Source organism: Schistocerca nitens, chromosome 7 (genome assembly GCF_023898315.1).
Source record: "Schistocerca nitens isolate TAMUIC-IGC-003100 chromosome 7, iqSchNite1.1, whole genome shotgun sequence".
Taxonomy (NCBI): domain Eukaryota; kingdom Metazoa; phylum Arthropoda; class Insecta; order Orthoptera; family Acrididae; genus Schistocerca; species Schistocerca nitens.
Window position 1 is genome coordinate 518437503 of NC_064620.1, and position 21584 is coordinate 518459086.

At 43.0% G+C, this 21584-nt stretch overlaps 1 protein-coding gene across 1 annotated transcript in view; it reads right to left on the minus strand.

The window, feature by feature from the left end:
• LOC126195717 (uncharacterized) overlaps positions 1–21584 on the minus strand; it is a 611971-nt gene that overhangs the window by 361806 nt on the left and 228581 nt on the right. The window contains exon 2 of the mRNA XM_049934346.1: positions 5004–5043. The gene's annotated coding sequence lies outside the window, so the exon portion shown is untranslated. The remainder of the gene's footprint in view (positions 1–5003; positions 5044–21584) is intronic.

Sequence of the window (21584 nt, forward strand, 5' to 3'; positions counted from 1 at the left end):
GTGTCCCCTCGACGATCACCAGTGGTGTACGGCCAGTGTAGGAGATCGCTCCCCACACCATGATGCCGGGTGTTGGCCCTGTGTGCCTCGGTCATATGCAGTCCTGATTGTGGCGCTCACCTGCACGGCGCCAAACACGCATACGACCATCATTGGCACCAAGGCAGAAGCGACTCTCATCGCTGAAGACGACAGGTCTCCATTCGTCCCTCCATTCACGCCTGTCGCGACACCACTGGAGGCGGGCTGCACGATGTTGGGGCGTGAGCGGAAGACGGCCTAACGGTGTGCGGGACCGTAGGCCAGCTTCATGGAGACGGTTGCGAATGGTCCTCGCCGATACCCCAGGAGCAACAGTGTCCCTAATTTGCTGGGAAGTGGCGGTGCGGTCCCCTACGGCACTGCGTAGGATCCTACGGTCTTGGCGTGCATCCGTGCGTCGCTGCGGTCCGGTCCCAGGTCGACGGGCACGTGCACCTTCCGCCGACCACTGGCGACAACATCGATATACTGTGGAGACCTCACGCCCCACGTGTTGAGCAATTCGGCAGTACGTCCACCCGGCCTCCCGCATGCCCACTATACGCCCTCTCTCAAAGTCCGTCAACTGCACATACGGTTCACGTCCACGCTGTCGCGGCATGCTACCAGTGTTAAAGACTGCGATGGAGCTCCGTATGCCACGGCAAACTGGCTGACACTGACGGCGGCGGTGCACAAATGCTGCGCAGCTAGCGCCATTCGACGGCCAACACCGCGGTTCCTGGTGTGTCCGCTGTGCCGTGCGTGTGATCATTGCTTGTACAGCCCTCTCGCAGTGTCCGGAGCAAGTATGGTGGGTCTGACACACCGGTGTCAATGTGTTCTTTTTTCCATTTCCAAGAGTGTATTAAAAGGTAATAGTCTGCAGATTCAGAAAACGCAAAAAAGTAAAAATTGAACTTTTCATGATTTTGAGCCTTTCGGGAGCCCCTTAAAGCAGACCGCATATAGGACGTTAATGCGAACTATTCTTGAGTACCGCTCGAGTGTTTGGGATACGTACCAGGCCGGTTTGCAGGAATACATCGAAGCATTTCAGAGGTGGGCTGTTAGATTTGTTACCGATAGGTTCGGACAACACGTAAGTGTTACCCAGATGCTTCGGGAACTCAAATGGGAATCCGTGGAGGGAAGGCGAGCGTTCTTTTGAGAAACACTACAGAGAAAATCCTTTGAATCTGACTGCCAAACGATGCTACTGCCGCCAACATACATTGCGCAGAAGGACCACGAAGATGAGATACGAGAAATTAGGACTCAAAAAGAGGAATATGGACAGTCATTTTTCCCTCGCTCTATTTGCGAGTGGAACAGAAAAGGGAATGACAAGTAGTGGTGTAGAGTACCCTCCGCCACGTACCGTACGGTGACTTATCGACTGTTATATAGATGTAGATGTAGACATCTTCTGGTCGTTGTTCTTCGTTGGGGATTGCGTTAACTCCAAGCAAAAGCTACAACGTAACAGAAAAATAGGAGCATTTGAAATGAGATTTTTTTACAGCATACCAAGACAGTGATAGCTCGATGTTAAATCAGGAATGATGAAATCGGTAGGTATCTCAGTGTTTGTAAAGTCAAGTACAGATCTACCGAAGGCGATGGCTGTCACATTAAAAATGGCTGATCGAAGCCGGCCTAACGTGACAAGCGTAATTTTACAAACCAAAACGAAGACGAGGTATCAGGAACTGCAAGCAAGGTGGCAGCAGCTCCATTACTTCCAAGTCGATATGTTTTACCGAATTTTGTAATAAGGAGAGTAAGAGCGTATAGTACATAGGCTATATTTGTCGTATTCATTGCTTCACCAGTTACAAAGATTCAGCTTCGAGGCCCGCTTCGTTACGTTTTAGTAGCTGGTAGTGTAATGCAGTGGAAGTTGTACGACATAAAGAGCTACTGGCTTTTCGGTAAGTGTACATGCTTCCACGGCCGTCTGTCTGTTAATAATTGGATCGCTGCTACTGCTGTAAGGAATATCGTACACTTGCACCACAGGAATTCTTTGACGAAGTCTGTGTTGAGAAAAGTACCGCTAGCTGTGATGTTTACAACGCATTCCACACATGAAACATAAACTTTGCTCTTATCTTCATTCTGCACACATGTTCTCCATTTACTCAGATATCACCCTGGTGAGCGGACGGTTATGGACTTTGATCTTCAGGATAGCGCTAGCGACTGACGCCCAATCTAATACATGAGGAAAATGTGTAGACCAGTCGTTTTACTGGTTGCATACAAACAAAGCGCCGATAGATCATACGTGACACGGGCTTCTTCCACAGAAAATCTTCCATATTACAGCAATAAAATTCGTGTAGTCGCCAATTTTTGCTCAGTGGTTGGAGGGACTGTTAAGAATAACAAGGTAAAAATTTCCACCGGTGGGATGTGGGCGAGGGACGGAGGTGCGTTCAAAGATCACTTTTTTATGTTTTTCTTGAATAACTCGAAAACCATGGTTTCCAACAGAAATTTTTCCCAGCTGCAAATTAAACTAAAGCAAATTTCCTACAAAAAAGGTCCTGTTAATTTTTTTTAATCTAGGACTAGTAGTTTCCGTCTCACTGACGTCACGCTTACAAATTATACACGTTTCAGCCATTGTTTAAAGGAACGTATGTTATACAAAAGCTCTCTTAACAATAAGTACGCATTTAATAAACTGAAAATTGCCCCCTCCCCCGGGCATTTCTGCGCACTGCGTCCCCAGTGATTTACAAGGTGGGTTGCGGAGAGTTGGTATAACTTTGTTAAATACCCTGTAATTGCTTTTTGTAACTTAGTGCGGTATAACCTGATCGCTCTTCAGTTGGCGGATCTATGAAGGAGGGAACCACATTACCTCAGTCCGGGAACCCGCCTTTCCTCATACTCTGACGCTCCACGCCCGCCCTCTCGAGCGGTACAAACCCACAACACGATTTACCCCTTATTACGGCTCCAGTGCACTCATACATGGTAATGACGTTTAATATCCTATCTTCATATGCATCATTTAACAATAATGAACACTACTTTTATGTCATTAAAATGCTATTTTTAGTGATCTGCGATCGTTCTATTCCCAGCAACGCAGAAACTATTGCTTCTAGATCAAAATGAGTAGGACCTCTTTTGTAGGAAATGTGATGTAGTTTAATTTTGTACTAGGAAACGTTTCCGCTAGAAACCGCGGTTTTCTAGTTACTTACGAAAAATCTAAAATTGTAACCTTTGAACGGCCAACTGTAATGTAATAAAATAAAAAATTATTTGTGACTTTTTTTCTTTGCTATCAGTGTATTCTAATAGAATGAATATGTGCCGTGACTTATATAAAAAAGAAACACACATTAATGCAATAGCTTAGCATAAAAGAGAAATAACTAATGTAGGAATATTATTAACAGTGTAATACGTTGTTTAATTTAGCCCGACGTATATAAGCACTCAGTAAACTAGCTCAGTTCTCAGGGTAGTTACGTAATCATCGATAATTAATTGTCCTTTTCTCATTTACCCAACACTACAGATGTTATTCCAGGCTCGTGATAAGTCGTGTACTAATTGCACTAGAGAATATCGGCCAAGTCTGTTCGATGCACACTACTACAATACGTAATTTAATATCGTGGTTTCGTCTCGATTGTCCAATATAAGATAACAAGAGTAGCATCTACAAATGAAATCCTATAATGGAACTGGAATCCTGTGGCCAGATCTTTTCTTCCTGGGATGTTATCTCGTGATATAAAGAAAATCTGTAAGTAAAATTGTTAAATTATTAGTAGCTGCCTCCGGTCTCGTGGGATCTGAAATAAGGTTAATTGTCCTAACCGACGGCACCTCTCGCAGATGAGCTAAAAGAAAAATTTTAAAGATTTTTCTAAGTTGGCGCCTAACAACGAAAATTCTTTTTTAAGGCCCATATCTACTTAAGACAATCCAGATATCAGGGGCTACCAATTCATTGCCGCATACACAAATCCTTTTGACAAAATAAACATTATATTTTTCTGGTCTTAAGTACAACTTACATTATCAGCTGGTACAGTAAGATGAGCTTTATACGAGAACGTCCTCTTAGGTCCGAATCCAAGCAGATAAGTTAAAGAACAAAGGAAAGATAGTTCATGCATAGAAGCGCAAGAGTTCGTGGAATAACATGTCCATTGTAGTTCTATCTCTTCTTCTTTGGTGTACTTGTCGATTACTTATAAAATTTATCGTAATATTTAGTTCTCATTTTTTTAAACCCAAGTCCACCCAGGAGAAACAGTACACAACCCACCCCAATGCTCACGGCCCACCTATGGAAACTCTTAATATGTTGTTCATGACGCTCCCTCTTACCACTGTACAAAAATTTGCTGCTGCAGGATTTTTTCCTACTGCTTTTTAGTCCTTGTTGACTGAGCTATGTAGTTCTTGTCACTAGGCTTCTTTTGTTTTCTGCAAGACAATTAATATGAATACCAGAGACTTTAACCAGACCTCCTAGTCTCTAATCATTTATGATATTCCAATACGATACAAAGTAAAACTGGATGCTGCATGAATAAGAGCTAGGCTTATTGAGTATGGATATAAACTCATTGAAGCAAAGAATTTAATCATAACGAAGAAACGATAAACATAAGTGCAGCAGTTGGCACAAACATTTTCTATTTTGGTGTGTTAGATATCTGATAAATATCAGTAACATCAGTTGAAACAAAGGTAGTACTGCAGTTCACTAAGAGAATACAACTAAAAATGTGCGATACTGTCAGGGCCATAAGTTATTATTTACTGCACTGAGCAAATTTATCCATATTCATTTAAGAACGGGTGATGGAAAATGACAACAGACAGTGATTAATTCGCCATTACAGTGTACAGTTCATGCAGTGAAACGGAGTGCGGGTGACAATATGCATGAGCTAATATTCTTAAATACAATGAACAGATGTAGAAAAAGTCATGCCACTTACATTCTTGGTCTCGATCACGCATGAACCAACAGCTGAATCCCTAAAAATGAAAAGAAAATTCAAAATATAAGTTGTAGATATTGAATAGCTGTAAATCAAACTGCTGCAGTAAACAGTGGGATCATAAAGAAAATTTCAAAAGAATTTCTCTAGAAAGTGAGAAAAAGGAATTCAGAAAATCCTTTGCTATAAACAAACATATTTCACGAAAGCAAACAAAATAATTTGGTTTCAGTAAAAGAAAAACAATCTTGTTTAAAAGATCTGATCCTGTTTCACATCTCCGAGAAAAATCAAAACACATATGGTTGGTTCAAATGGCTCTGAGCACTATGGGACTCAACTGCTGAGGTCATTAGTCCCCGAGAACTTAGAACTAATTAAACCTAACTAACCTAAGGACATCACACACATCCATGCCCGAGGCAGGATTCGAACCTGCGACCGTAGCGGTCTCGCGGTTCCAGACTGCAGCGCCAGAACCGCGCGGCCACTTCGGCCGGCAAAAAACACATATGGTACAAGTAGATTTGCAGTATGGTGAAGACATAGGTTATTAACCACCGGTAGTGCAACTGGATACCTTGCGTTTCCATGTGACACCATAGCCCCCTGAAACAGAACTAAGAGTGGTAGTGTAAATCTTGCAACTGATTGTCTTCCATAAATTATGAAACATTGATGAGAAAATGAAATATATACTCTTTACGTACTACCAATGATTGAAAACACGGAGGTATAATGTACTGAAGTCTTCAAGGAGTATTCAACAGCATTTCGATTTAGCTCTTTGCAATTCAACATTGGTATTTTCTTTTTTATATGTTCTTGTACCTTGGTTCTAACAGTACTATATCAATCCGTCTTTTTTTAATCTGCGAGCTTCGTTTTACGCTATAAGATCATATTAACGTATTTTGTTACATGCAAAAAGTCGTTGCTACAACTCAATGTCGCGTTCATCTCTGTATGTCTCAGTGCCTTTAAGAACATTGTGGAAAATCTATTTTTTTTTAAATCAACAAGCGTTCTACAAACATTCTTTCACTTTTAATTGTGGGCTTGGACACCAGAAGAAACCAGTCTCTTGGTTCCAGCTAGGCCCTACAGTCTCGAACCGCGCGACCGCTACGGTCGCAGGTTCGAATCCTGCCTCGAGCATGGGTGTGTGTGCTGTCCATAGGTTAGTTAGCTTTAAGGAGCTCTACGTTCTAGGGGACTGATGACCTCAGATGTTAAGTCCCATAGTGCTCAGAGCCATTTGAACCGTTTTAAAATTCGTAAGACGTTAGAACAACGAAATGTGTGGAGTTATGAAGCAAGAAACTTCGGTAACAGCATCACTACCTGACAGTGTGATCCTGCCGACAAATAAGCGTGAATTTGACGAGCATATTGTTTGATGTTATTAAGCCGCGTGTGGCATCCTGGCCGGGAAGTGAACCGGAAATATTCCCTTCGCCCATCTGGAGCAATGACATACATACTCTGTCGGCATCCAAGACATGAAAAGTAAACATAAGAATAGTTTCGGCAAGCTCTAGCAACCGTCCTAAATAACGCTACGGCAGCAGCCAGTTACAAACAAGTCCGTAGTTCTGGCTCTCAGCATCCGTAACGCTGGCCATGTGATGGCATCACTAGGTCCGACACTCAGAGGAAATAACGAGGAGCGAGATACATGACGACTTGACCACGCTTTTCGTCACTTTCGTTAAACGACCGATCCGGACTTCTCAAACTCTCAGAATACTATGGAATTGGGATTATGGAAGGACTCTGTTGTTTCTTATTTTCGATTATGGTTCACAATGATAGGAAGGCTCTTCTCGCCTCTGGGTTTATATTGTGACTGTGCCTGTACCTTACGTTCAGTCTGACAACACACAGGAGACGGGCAAAAATATTGACACAGAGCAAGAAATTCATGCTTGAAAATACACCACTGGCCATTAAAATTGCTACACCACGAAGATGACGTGCTACAGACGCGAAATTTAACCGACAGGAAAAGATGCTGTGATATTCAAATGATTAGCTTTTGAGAGCATTCACACAAGTTTGGCGCTGGTGGCGACACCTACAACGTGCTGACATGAGGAAAGTATCCAACCGATTTCTCATACACAAACAGCGGTTGACCGGCGTTGCCTGGTGACACTTTGTTGTGATGCCTCGTGTAAGGAGGAGAAATGCGTACCATGATGTTTCCGACTTTGATAAAGGTCGGATTGTAGCCTATCGCGATTGCAGTTTATCGTATCGCGACATTGCTGCTCGCGTTGGTCGAGATCCAATGACTGTTAGCAGAATATGGAATCGGTGTGTTCAGAAGGGTAATACGGAATGCCGTGCTGGATCCCAACGGCCTCGTATCACTAGCATTCCAGATGACAGTCTTCTTATCCGCATGGCTGTAACGGATCGTGCAGCCACGTCTCGATCCCTGACTCAACAGATGGGGACGTTTGCAAGACAACAACCATCTGCACGAACAGTTCGACGACGTTTCCAGCAGCATGGACTATTAGCTCGGAGATCATGGCTGCTGTTACCCTTGACGCTGCATCCCAGACAGGAGCACCTACGATGGTGTACTCAACGACGAACCTGGGTGCACGAATGGCAAAACGTCATTTTTTTCGGATGAACCCAGGTTCTGTTTACAGCATCATGATGGTCGCATCCGTGTTTGGCGACATCGCGGTGAACGCACATTGGAAGCGTGTATTCGTCATCGCCATACTGGCGTATCTCCCGGCGTGATGGTATGGGGTGCTATTAGTTACACGTGTCGGTCACCTCTTGTTCGCATTGACGGCACTTTGAACAGTGGACGTTACATTTCAGATGTGTTACGGCCCGTGGCTCTACCTTTCATTCGTTCCCTGCGAAACCCTACTTTTCAGCGGGATAATGCACGACCGCGTGTTGGAGGTCCTGTACGGGCCTTTCTGGATACAGAAAATGTTCGACTACTGCCCTGGCCAGCACATTCTCCAGATCTCTCACCAACTGAAAACGTCTGGTCAATGGTGGCCGAGCAACTGGCTCGTCACAATACGCCAGTCACTACTCTTGATGAACTGTGGTATCGTGTTGAAGCTGCATGGGCAGCTGTACCTGAACACGCGATCCAATCTCTGTTTGACTCAATGCCCAGGCGTATCAAGGCTGTTATTACAGCCAGAGGTGTTTGTTCTGGGTACTGATTTCTCAGGATCTATGCACTCAAACTGTATGAAAATGTAATCACATGTCAGTTGTACTATGAATACCCGTTTATCATCTGCATTTCTTCTTGGTGTAGCAATTTTAATGGGCAGTAGTGTAGAAGCGGAAAACGTCATCCACTACGTCACAACTCCGGATGAAATTGTGTGTTATCTCGGCGGACGGTCGTCGAAGAGTATTCCGACGAAAAATAATAAGACGACAGTGACAAAAGTCACTGTAGAACTTAATGTCACACTAGCGAAGCCTCTCAGCACCAAAACAACAGGAACGGAGCTCCATAAGCAGGGAATTTCATGGGCGAGCTAGAATTCCAAAACCGCTTATCACTGATGCAAATGCCCGTAACAGTAAAAACTTGTGCCTAGTCATAAAACCTGGGCTGTGGAGCAATGGTAGAAAGTTATTTCGGCGGACGAGTGTTGTTTCACACTGTTTCAACTTGTTGTCGTGCGTCCCAAGAGTGAAATATGGTGGGGTTTCGATGATGATACGGAGAGCCATATCCCGACGTTCCAAGGTCCCCGCAGTTATTCTGCAAGGTCCAGTTACTGCGAAGTACTATATGATCATTTCGGCTGATCAAGCCCATCCCATGCTGCACTATTTCTTGCTCAACGGTGGTGCCGTGTGCCAAGACGTGAGGGTGTCTGTTCACACAGCTAGGGACTGGTATGGTACGACCATGAATTTTCACATCTCCCCTGGCCGCCATAGTCACCACATCGCTAGAATAATTTTTATTTTTTTTTGAATGATCTGTCTTCTGACTGGTTTGATGCGGCCCGCCACAAATTCCTCTCCTGTGCCAATCTCTTAATCTCAGAGAAGCACTTCCAACCTACGTCGTTATTTGCTGGATGTATTCCAATCTTTGTCTTCCTCTACAATTTTTGCCCTGTACAGCTCCCTCTACTACCAGGAAAGTCATTCCCTTGTGCCTTAACAGATGTCCAATCAACCTGTCCTTTCTCCTCGTCAGTGTTTTCCACATGTTCCTGTCTCTCCGATTCTGCGCGGAACCTCCTCATTCCTTTCCTCATCAGTCCATCTAATTTTCAACATTCATGTGTAGCATCGCATGTCAAGTGCTTCGATTCTTTTCTGTTACGGTTTTCCCACAGTCCATGTTTCACTACCACACAATGCAGTGCTCCAAATGTACATCCTCAGAAATGTCTTCCTCAAATTAAGGCCTATGTTTGACACTAGTTGACTTCTCTTGGCCAGGAATGCCCTTTTTGCCAGCGCTAGGCTGCTTTTGATGTACTCCTTGCTCCGCCCATCATTGGTTACGAGGGCAGTTCGATAAGTAATGCAACACATTTTTTTTCTCGGCCAATTTTGGTTGAAAAAACCGGAAATTTCTTGTGGAATATTTTCAAACATTCCCGCTTCGTCTCGTATAGTTTCATTGACTTCCGACAGGTGGCAGCGCTGTACGGAGCTGTTAAAATGGCGTCTGTAACGGATGTGCGTTGCAAACAACGGGCAGTGATCGAGTTTCTTTTGGCGGAAAACCAGGGCATCTCAGATATTCATAGGCGCTTGCAGAATGTCTACGGTGATCTGGCAGTGGACGAAAGCACGGTGAGTCGTTGGGCAAAGCGTGTGTCATCATCGCCGCAAGGTCAAGCAAGACTGTCTGATCTCCCGCGTGCGGGCCGGCCGTGCACAGCTGTGACTCCTGCAATGGCGGAGCGTGCGAACACACTCGTTCGAGATGATCGACGGATCACCATCAAACAACTCAGTGCTCAACTTGACATCTCTGTTGGTAGTGCTGTCACAATTGTTCACCAGTTGGGATATTCAAAGGTTTGTTCCCGCTGCGTCCCTCGTTGTCTAACCGAACACCATAAAGAGCAAAGGAGAACCATCTGTGCGGAATTGCTTGCTCGTCATGTGGCTGAGGGTGACAATTTCTTGTCAAAGATTGTTACAGGCGATGAAACATGGGTTCATCACTTCGAACCTGAAACGAAACGGCAATCAATGGAGTGGCGCCACACCCACTCCCCTACCAAGAAAAAGTTTAAAGCCATACCCTCAGCCGGTAAAGTCATGGCTACAGTCTTCTGGGACGCTGAAGGGGTTATTCTGTTCGATGTCCTTCCCCATGGTCAAACGATCAACTCTGAAGTGTATTGTGCTACTCTTCAGAAATTGAAGAAACGACTTCAGCGTGTTGGTAGGCACAAAAATCAGAACGAACTTCTCCTTCTTCATGACAACGCAAGACCTCACACAAGTTTTCGCACCAGAGAGGAGCTCACAAAACTTCAGTGGACTGTTCTTCCTCATGCACCCTACAGCCCCGATCTCGCACCGTCGGATTTCCATATGTTTGGCCCAATGAAGGACGCAATCCGTGGGACGCACTACGCGGATGATGAAGAAGTTATTGATGCAGTACGACGTTGGCTCCGACATCGACCAGTGGAATGGTACCGTGCAGGCATACAGGCCCTCATTTCAAGGTGGCGTAAGGCCGTAGCATTGAATGGAGATTACGTTGAAAAATAGTGTTGTGTAGCTAAAAGATTGGGGAATAACCTGGTGTATTTCAATGCTGAATAAAACAACACCTGTTTCAGAAAAAAAATGTGTTGCATTACTTATTGAACTGCCCTCGTATTTTGCTGCGTAGATAGTAGAATTCCTTAGCTTCATCTACTTCGTGATCATCAATACTGATGTTAAGTTTCTCACTGTTCTCATTTCTGCTGCTTCTCATTACTTATTAACTTATAATAAATTATAACAGTGGCAAAACCTGATGGGCAGCCAGTACCGACGAACGCCACCGGACTGTGGGTCGAGCGAAAGCTCGAGAATTGCGATCAGTCGTGATACCAATGTCACATTTCTATTTATCTGATAGTTTAAAAATTGTTGCACCGGCTGACCTTATTGAACCCTTTTTCTCGGTCAATAATTCGCATGTAATTGTCTCAGTTCTTCTCAACTCTTGTTTCCATTATAAAACTTACTGTCGTTGCGGACTTTTCGATGCCTTTACCTTATCTGAATCCCTATTGATCGTCATGTAATAGTAATTTATCGAGTATTTAATAACTCACTGATTCATCTCAAATACAAAGTAGTATTATTTAAAGCTCTCATTCCTAAGAAATAACAGACCTTCGACTTACTGGGCGACACTCTGCGCCGATCTTCAGGAAAACATAACAGTTTCTTACTTCTGATCACTGAGTTTTTCGACTTACTGGGCGACACTCTGCGCCGATCTTCAGGAAAACATAACAGTTTCTTACTTCTGATCACTGAGTTTTGCTCGGCTGCTGCAGTATTGTAGACTACGTCTTTCATCTTCTGATCATGTTACATATGTCTGGTATGTCTTCTTCATAGGTGGAGATACGAGACTCGTCATTCAGCATGTCATCTTTCCCACATCTTTATTCAAATGAGCCGAGTTTCATTCAGATGCCGTTGCTTGTCAAAAATAAAATGCCTTTATTCCGTTCAATTACCGGCAATTTCGATTTATTGAGCATCATGAATTGTGCCCATGTGCACTAGTATCATAGGTTATTACACTGACAGACGGTACATGACGTTAATAGAGTATGAATAAACATATAAAGACTACATCAGTGGAAACACAAGGTGTACTGAGCGTCGATGTATAAACACATACAGGGGATGGACAAAAATATGTGAACACCAAAACCGCATTACCATACCTAATACAGTGCAGGAAGCTCTTTGGCTCTCGCAACAGCTTACAGTCATCTCGGAATGCGTGAGTATAAGTCCTGTAACGTTTTCAAAAGAAGCTTATACCATTCTTCCTCCAAAATAGTGGCAAGTTCAGGTTACGACAATACAGGTGGATAGCGATCAAACATTTCTCTCCATAATAGGCCAAAAAGGCTCTCTGTCCATAATAGACAACAAAGGCTCAATAATACTGAGTCAGTTTAAAATGAGTCATTTCGTTTACAACCCATTTATTTCTTAAATAATTTCTGCTCTTTGATTCGTCCAGTATTCCAATATCTGGACATGGCTCTAAATGCCTATTTGCAACCCTCTTGCCAACTCATCATAGTCTCCAATAACCAAACAAATTATTTTACTGTGTTCAGAGTCAAGGAATAGTTTTTGCAGGACAACAGTTTCGCCTCTGATTCTTAGATTTCCTTCAGAAATCACCATAACTATTTATTTACCCCTCCGATTGTTGTAAATTTGTTCACACATATCAGAATTTGAACGATTTTGAACATGGCTGCTATTCAGCAACCGTATATTAGTTTCAATATAAGATTAAACAGCCAACATTATTCTGATATTGTTCCCAGCTGGGTACACGTGGCAAAAGCTACAACGTTTTGTTTTACTTTTAACTTGATTATAGCTGCTCAGAATTCTGACTATTGCTTTGTAGCAATGTAATTTTACGATTTAGCAACTGTTCATTCTGATGAAGACGCTCCTAGTAGATGTCGAAACATAGGTCAATGTACCTAACCTTTATATGCAACAGGTTGGCTGTTTAATCTCATATTGAAAAGAGAATTTGTACGGTAATTGGATTTAATGCTGTTTTATGAATTAAACTCGTCGGTACTTCACGGTATCTTAATGCTGTCACCCGGCTTTTAACCCGAAAGCTATTCACTAGCAGTATAACCCGGGAAAGTCTGCATTCACTCAAATCTAAAATTGCCTCAATTTTCACCAATTCCCTGCAGATCCGTGGTAATGCGAAGTTCGACATTCAGTTCATGCTGAACATATAAGAGTCACCATTTCTTGGGAAATGGCCTGTTACGGCAGGTGTGGAATGGACAGTGCAATGCAATACGGGAAAATAGCTTTACTGGTACTCTACGGCTTGCAGGCGTTGATTGCATTATTTCGCGAGCAGGTGTGTAGGCTGTGCTATGAGTAATTTGGACAATTTACGAGTACTGAGCTGGTTTTGGTCTAGACATATCTGTGCTGAATTATTTAGGAGGAGTGTGAATGTCTGTGATTAAATTATTTGCGTAAATTAGAATTTGTTTGCGTGTCTGTAGAGTGTGTATTGTGAGCTCAAGCATAAGATGGAGAGTGTTTTGCCTCAGTGTGATAAATATATTGGATCTCTAAATAAAATGTTCGAAAGTAAATAGAGTGGACTCATTCCGTACTCTCCCCAACAACCTAGCGCAGCCTGAGTAATTTTAGCATAATTCTCGCCCCTACAGACCGTCATCTTGGATTGGGTTATAGGAGGGATGACAGTGCGATCTGATGGCAGTAATGTGTACTATGTCAGTTGGACAGTAAATCTAGTGGTGGAGACACAGCCTGCATGACATGACAGCCCGTCATTTTCGCCCCACCATCTTGGATGAAGTCATGCAGTGTGCACGTTAGTACACATTAGTGCAGGTTAATACACGTTAGCCTGTTAACATGGGTCGGTAAGGGGGTGTGGTGCTGAGTTGAGGATCGTGGTGGAGACTTTAACTATTTGAGTCCAATTACAGGTAGGTGTGGCACTGGTGAAACTTGATTCCAAGTCCTAGATTCAATGAAATCACGTGACTAATGCAGCAGCCAATAGGAGTGCAGCATTCTAGGGGTGTGGGGGGGGGGCGGCTACTATGTCAAGAATGAATACAGCGCTGATAGTGGGAAAATGTAGAACTTCTTATTTGATAATTGAATATTGAAATTTTAAATTGACTTATTGAATATGATTAAAATTGGAATAGAAATAAGCACTTAGTTAATTGATAGGTTAGATGCGCGATGTGGGTCTTAGTTTAGTTAGCATATTTACAGAAGACTATGTACGGCGCGTGTATGGAGGTGGCGGCCGAGGGTGTGTGACGTAAGCGATCGGACGCCCGCGGGCCGGTGGCGTGGCGCGAGAGAGAGCGGACGATCTCGTGTCATCAACCGACGTCACGGTAGCGTCCTCTGGTGGCCACAATATGAACTAAGCCAGTTGGGCTCTGGAGCTCGCGGCGAACACACCATATACGGCCATCTAGAATACCGGTACTTGCGTCATCACCCGACGTCGCGGTGGCGTCCTCTGGTGGCACCGATATGAACAATGCCAGTTAGTCTCTGGAGCTCGTGGTGGATACACTGGGTGCAGCCATCTTGAATGACTGTACTTGCGTCGTGATCTGACGTCGCAGTGGTGCCCTCTGGTGGCGACGATAGAAACTAAGCCAGTTACAGTCCAGACCCAGCGGCGAACACATCTGTTTGAAATTGCTTAAGTAATAAAGACAAGTCCTTTTTTCCCGCCATTTTCTTTACTTAGTAGAGATAAGTGTGGTGTGATGCATTATCATGTTGGAATTTGAACTTTGCACTATTTTTTTCTGCGTGAGGGGGCGTGGCACTTTCCCGCCAACATCAAAACTTCCCGCCAAAATTAAAACTTCCCGCCAAAATCCGCCATCTTGATTATCCTCACCGCCGCCATCCTGGATGACACCGCTGCCATCTTCGATAACGGTACTTTAGACTGGTACATACGTTGTCCCAATACTACTGGAAGCGTACGCACAACATTTGCTTATCTTTGGCCTGTTTATGGTACGTACTTGGATATGACGAATACTGTCCTACTGAGATGCACATTTCAATTTTTTTCGAGAAATCGGAGTTCAGAGTTTTACGATTCTGATGAATACAATATGACAGCGCATTTCTACACTGCCTCCTTAGCCACTTGTGCAAACGCCACTACTCGACTGATGTCTTTTACGGAGTTCAAAGCTTCGCAAAATAGTGTGCCTTGATCTCTCAAAAACTAAAATCGTGAGAAAAAAAGGGTGAAACCGGTCACCCTTAGAGTGTACGCCTTTCATGTAAGAGCGTGAGTACCTCAGATGACTAGAAAATCTTATATACTGGCGATCCCAGCAATGCTTCGCAACTGCTAAATATGGACGGGAACAGGATTTTGCTCCCCTCTCTGTGACCAGCCTCTTTTCCCCTCTTTGTCCATCTTCTCCTCTTACTTTTCCTCCTCCTCCTTCCTCCATCCCCCACCCCTCGTCACCCCTTCTCCTGTATAATTTCCATTCCCTCCCCCAGCTCTCTGTCCAGCTCCTCTGCCCTCCTTTCTCTTGTTTATTGTTATTGCCAACGAAACCTTGATTGGGAATTGATATCGCTTATAATGACTGAGTATGAATCAATGGCATACCGGGTATGAGAGACCTCTTTTGGTGCTGGATCTGTGAGGATAGTAGCTTCAATGACAATATTCGGCATAGCTTTAATCATGGTGTGGATTCCTGTAGTCATGTCCTAGTTCATGAACCACGGGCAACGTATGAGTGGCCAAGTAAGTGGTCCCGACAGTCGGGATACCAGTTACTTTGAAATAAGGCTGGGCATCTCGGACATATTCTGAGTCGTGGTCACCTTTGTGCTCATACAGCAAAGACTACCAAATCCACCGGTTAGTCCCTCAACCGTTAGGGGTAAAACCCAATGGGACTCGGGGCAAGTAAGGCTAGCAACCTGCTTCCCTGGTACTTTAAATATGATGCTGGCAACAATCAGAGCAAAATGCCTCGGACCTTTGGAGGTGACAGAGTCCCACCTCTAACTGACAAACCAGGGACTCCTAAGATACGACTTGGCAAACAAATGGTAATGAGATGGGGAGCTATTAATATCAATGGGGGCTACTCTGGGAAGAAGGTAGAGCTGGCAGAGGCTGCAAGTAAGATGGCGCTGGACGTTTTAGCTGTTAGTGACATTCGGGTAAGGGGTGAGAAAGAAGAGGAAGTGGGAGAATACAAGGTCTACCTGTCAGGAGTCAAAGCAGGAATAGCACAATGGGGTGTAGGGATTTACATTAGGAAAGAAATGGAACCCAGCGTAGTTGCAATAAGGTATGTAAGCGAACGACTGATGTGGATAGATTTGACAGTGTCTAGCAAGAAAATTAGGATTGTGTCAGTATATTCGCATTGTGAAGGGACAGATCAAGATAAGATGGATAGTTTTTATGAGGCACTCAGTGATGTAGTTGTTAGAGTAAAGGACAAGGACAGTGTTCTGCTCATGGGTGATTTTAACGCCAGGATTGGAAATCGAACAGAAGGGAATGAAAAGGTTATGGGTAAATTTGGAGAGGATATGGAGGCCAACAGGAACGGGAAACAACTCTTGGATTTCTGTGCCAGTATGGGCTTAGTAATCACAAACTCCTTTTTTAAACATAAGAACATTCACCGGTATACTTGGGAAGGCAGGGGAACCAGATCTGTCATTGACTATATAATAACAGATCAGGAATTCAGGAAGGCTGTGAGGGACACACGTGTATTCAGGGGATTCTTTGATGACACTGATCATTATTTAATCTGCAGTGAAATTGGGATTGTGAGGCCGAAAGTGCAGGAGGTCAGGTCCATATGTAGGAGGATAAGAGTGGAGAAACTTCAGGATAAGGAAATCAGGCACAAGTACATAACAGCGATCTCAGAAAGGTACCAGTTAGTTGAATGTAGTCAATTGGAAAAGGAATGGACAAGGTACAGGGACACAGTACTAGAAGTGGCTAAGGAATGTCTTGGAACAGTAGTGTGTAAAAGTAGGATGAAGCAAACATCTTGGTGGAATGACACAGTCAAGGCAGCCTGTAGAAGGAAAAAGAAGGCGTATCAAAAATGGCTACATACTAGAACTCAGGTAGGCAGAGAAAGTTATGTTGAAGAAAGAAACAAAGCCAAACAGATAATTGCAGCATCCAAGAAGAAATCTTGGGAAGACTTTGGAAACAGGTTGGAGACTATGGGTCAAGCTGCTGGAAAACCATTCTGGAGTGTAATTAGCAGTCTTCGAAAGGGAGGTAAGAAGGAAATGAAAAGTATTTTGGACAGGTCAGTAAAACTGCTGGTGAATCCTGTGGATGCCTTGGGCAGATGGAGGGAATATTTTGAAGAGTTGCTCAATGTAGGTGAAAATACGATTAGTAATGTTTCAGATTTCGAGGTAGAATGGGATAGGAATGATGGAAATAGAATCACATTTGAGGAAGTGGAGAAAATGGTCAATAGATTGCAGTGCAATAAAGCAGCTGGGGTGGATGAAATTAAGTCGGAACTCATCAAATACAGTGGAATGTCAGGTCTTAAATGGCTACACAGGATAATTGAAATGGCCTGGGAGTCGGGACAGGTTCCATCAGACTGGACAAAAGCAGTAATCACACCAATCTTTAAACATGGAAACAGAAAAGATTGTAACAACTACAGAAGTATCGCTTTAATCAGCGTTGTGGGTAAAGTCTTCTGAGGTATTGTTGAAAGGAAAGTGCGAGTATTAGTAGAGGACCAATTGGATGAAAATCAGTGTGGGTTTAGTCCTCTTAGAGGTTGTCAGGACCAGATCTTTAGCTTACGGCAAATAATGGAGACGTGTTACGAGTGGAACAAGGAATTGTATCTATGCTTTATAGATCTAGAAAAGGCATATGATCGGGTTCCTAGGAGGAAGTTATTGTCTGTTCTACGAGATTATGGAATAGGAGGCTAACTTTTGCAAGCAATTAAAGGTCTTTACATGGATAGTCAGGCAGCAGTTAGAGTTGACGGTAATTTGAGTTCATGGTTCAGAGTAGTTTCAGGGGTAAGACAAGGTTGCAACCTGTTTCCACTGTTGTTCATATTATTTATGGGTCATATGTTGAAAACAATAGACTGGCTGGGTGAGATTAAGATATGTGAACACAAAATAAGCAGTCTTGCATATGCGGATGACTTAGTTGTGATGGCAGGTTCGATTGAAAGTTTGCAAAGTAATATTTCAGAGCTAGATCAGAAATGTAAGGTCTATGGTATGAAGATTAACATCTCCAAAACGAAAGTAATGTCACTGGGAAAGAAATATAAACGGATTGAGTGCCAAATAGGAGGAACAAAGTTAGAACAGGTGGACGGTTTCAAGTACTTAGGATGCATATTCTCACAAGATGGCAACATAGTGAAAGAACTGGAAGCGAGGTGTAGCAAAGCTAATGCAGTCAGCGCTCAGCTACGATCTACTCTCTTCTGCAAGAAGGAAGTCAGTACCAAGACTAAGTTATCTGTGCACCGTTCAATCTTTCGACCAACTTTGTTGTATGGGAGCGAAAGCTGGGTGGATTCAGGTTACCTTATCAACAAGGTTGAGGTTACGGATATGAAAGTAGCTAGGATGATTGCAGGTACTAGTAGATGGGAACAATGGCAGGAGGGTGTCCACAATGAGGAAATCAAAGAAAAACTGGGAATGAACTCTATAGATGTAGCAGTCAGGGCGAACAGGCTTAGATGGTGGGGTCATGTTACACGCATGGGAGAAGCAAGGTTACCAAAGAGACTCAAGGGTTCAGCAGTAGAAGGTAGGAGGAGTCGGGGCAGACCAAGGAGAAGGTACCTGGATTCGGTTAAGAATGATTTTGAAGTAATAGGTTTAACATCAGAAGAGGCACCAATGTTAGCACTGAATAGGGGATCGTGGAGGAATTTTATAAGGGGGCGATGCTCCAGACTGAACGCTGAAAGGCATAATCAGTCTTAAATGATGATGAAGATGATTTAACCTACAGAAGGGGCAGGATTACAATGTTTCGGACGATTCAGGTTCCGTAGTAGTAATGTAATCATAAGCCGATAAGCCTCAAATACAGTTTCTTTGTTTTCTGTTAAAACCAACTTCGAGGATTAAAACGATGTGTCTTACGGTTTGCCTTGCTATCGTAGTTACAACTGAGAAGAAGAAAACGAAACCGCAGATTTTCACAGCACAGCATAACACAGTCGGGTTTAACAGAAAGCTTGTGCACTGTTGTTTCAAAAAATGGAGAGCTTACGTCCGTCTCAGTGTTTATTAAAATACCACGTAAAAATCTGAAATACATATGTCGAGAGATTTGTAACAACGTTACACAACACTTGTCTTTATACAGTAGCACAGAATTTAAAATGTTGACGAGAGTAATTTGTTCCAGCGCGAGATACTGATATCTGGAGAAGAGTAATATGAATGTGGAAAATCCTACTGTTTTCTACATCTACGTCTACTACATCGATATTCTTCAGTCCTTCTATGGCAGAGGTTCACATATGAAGCTGGGGAAGAATGATTGCTTTAAACGTTTCTGTGCGCGTTTAGTCTAATCTTGTATTCGTGATTCTAACAGTAGAAGGCTGCAGTTGCAGTTGTAATCGTTACAACTCTGTGTCCACATGTCCTGAAAATTAAACCGAGAAGAACTTGAGCGGAAAATGGGCAGTGGTGCTGGAACCAGAGGGCGGATTTTCTCTCTCCTGGTAGTTAAAGTATAGACTTCCTATTCATTAGAGAATTTTCGCAGATTTCTAAAACTGTGATTAAACCACATTGCAGTCTTTGCGTTGCTAATGTGAAGGGATACACCATTGCGTTGGCAATGGCTGTAGAATTTCTTTGGTTGTTATGCTATTCAGAGATAGTGTTGTTTTGGTAGCACAGAGGGGTTTTCGCTACTGTCCTGCGGCCAGGGTGGATGCACACCTTTGCACAACGTAACCAAAATAGATTCCTCAGTCTTTTCTGCTGCGCTTCCTCTCCGTTAATGAACTGCGCAAAGGGACCGTTCAGATAGGGACAGTAGACGGATTCGGTGGCAGTTCTCGCCATAATGTAAGTGTGGCTGCAGCGTACTGTCCAGTGTGCGTCTCCATTTTCGAGAAGAATAATTTTTCCCTCCCCACTGCCACAGCTTAATTGTAGCAGCATCCTACAATTTGTCTAGAAGAGAGGTGAATGAAGCTTGCAATTTCTCTGACACATGTTAAATAGTAACTTTGTCGTTTAAAAATTTAGAGTCTTCTAAATTTGCGTGCAAATAGAGTTGAGTTTGCTTTAGTTAATGCAGAAGTTTTAGATCGACTGCATTTCAACTTGCCTTGTTAAAATTTTTAGAACAGAACTGACTGTAGAACATGACCTCTGAACTGCATCTTTAAAATTCCTTGTAACCATTGTTATTTACAATACTGTCTTGAGAAACTTGGTATAGGTGTATTATTTCGTGAATGTAATCGAGTCCTGCAATTAGGACTTTTTATTAGAAATAAAAATAATACTTAATACACCGTGAATAAGGACATTTTCATTCCAAATTTGATTTTTAGTAAATAAGTTGAAAACTGATTTAGGTAGCTTATTGGTCTCACGTACTTAATGTTTTTACATAAAACCGAGGCTACATAAGAAATTTCAACCTCCTGAGTCTAATATTTAGCGGCTTCAAATTTTCGTAAAAACGCCGATTTCAGCCAAAATATTGCTACGATCAAGTTGAGACTTGTAACTTTTAATTGTGACATACATTTGCTTATTCTGGCCAATTTCTAGCTTTCTGGTTTTATTATTCACCGTCCCTTTATTTTTGTTAAGATCCTATATTTTGGTTAACATACTCATTTGATCATTACGAAACTTTACAGTGTTAATATTAACATACTTCAGCACACACTTAAAAAGTTTGTAAATGTTATTTTGATTTTTAATTTCACTCTTAAATTATGATACTGTCCTCTGTATGTTGAGCGCAGGCGGGTTATGACGATGTTGCACTCGCTCGTCTTCATACCTCTTACATTGATACAGAGTTTGTTTCGCCTCTATGAATATCAAAAAGTAATACGGAGAATCAATATTAAGCATTGAACTAAATGTTGAAAGGTGGAAAGGATATACATAAGGCCTATACAAGGGGTGTGAACTTGATGGCAACATTATATATAGCAAAAGGAAGTAGCATAAGAAGAGACGGGAGGTATGATATTGCGAGAAGATTTTCAAAGGGCACTGAAGGAACTAAATTGAAAGAAGGCCCCTGGAGTAGGTGATATACCCTGAGAATAACAGAGATACATGAGACAATCAGCGACAATAAAACTATTGCACCTAGTGTGCAAAGTATATGACAGGCGAAGAAGAATGTAATAGTTCCCGGTGCTAATATTACCGAACTACCAGTTTAATAGCCCTTGGTTACAAAATAATGACATGAATTACTTACGGAAGTATGGAGAAAACTGGTTGAAGCCCTTCCTTGGGAAACATCAATTTGGTTTCCAAAGAAATGTAGGAACACGCGAGACAACGCTGACCCAGTGGCTTATGATAGAAGATAGGCTCAGCAACTGCAAACTTAGCCGCGCGGGATTAGCCGAGCGGTCTTAGGCGCTGCATCCATAGACTGTGCGGCTGGTCCCGGCGGGGGTTCGAGTCCTCCCTTGGGCATGGGTGTGTGTGTTTGTCCATAGGGTAATTTAGGTTAAGTAGTGTGTAAGCTTAGGGACTAGTGACCTT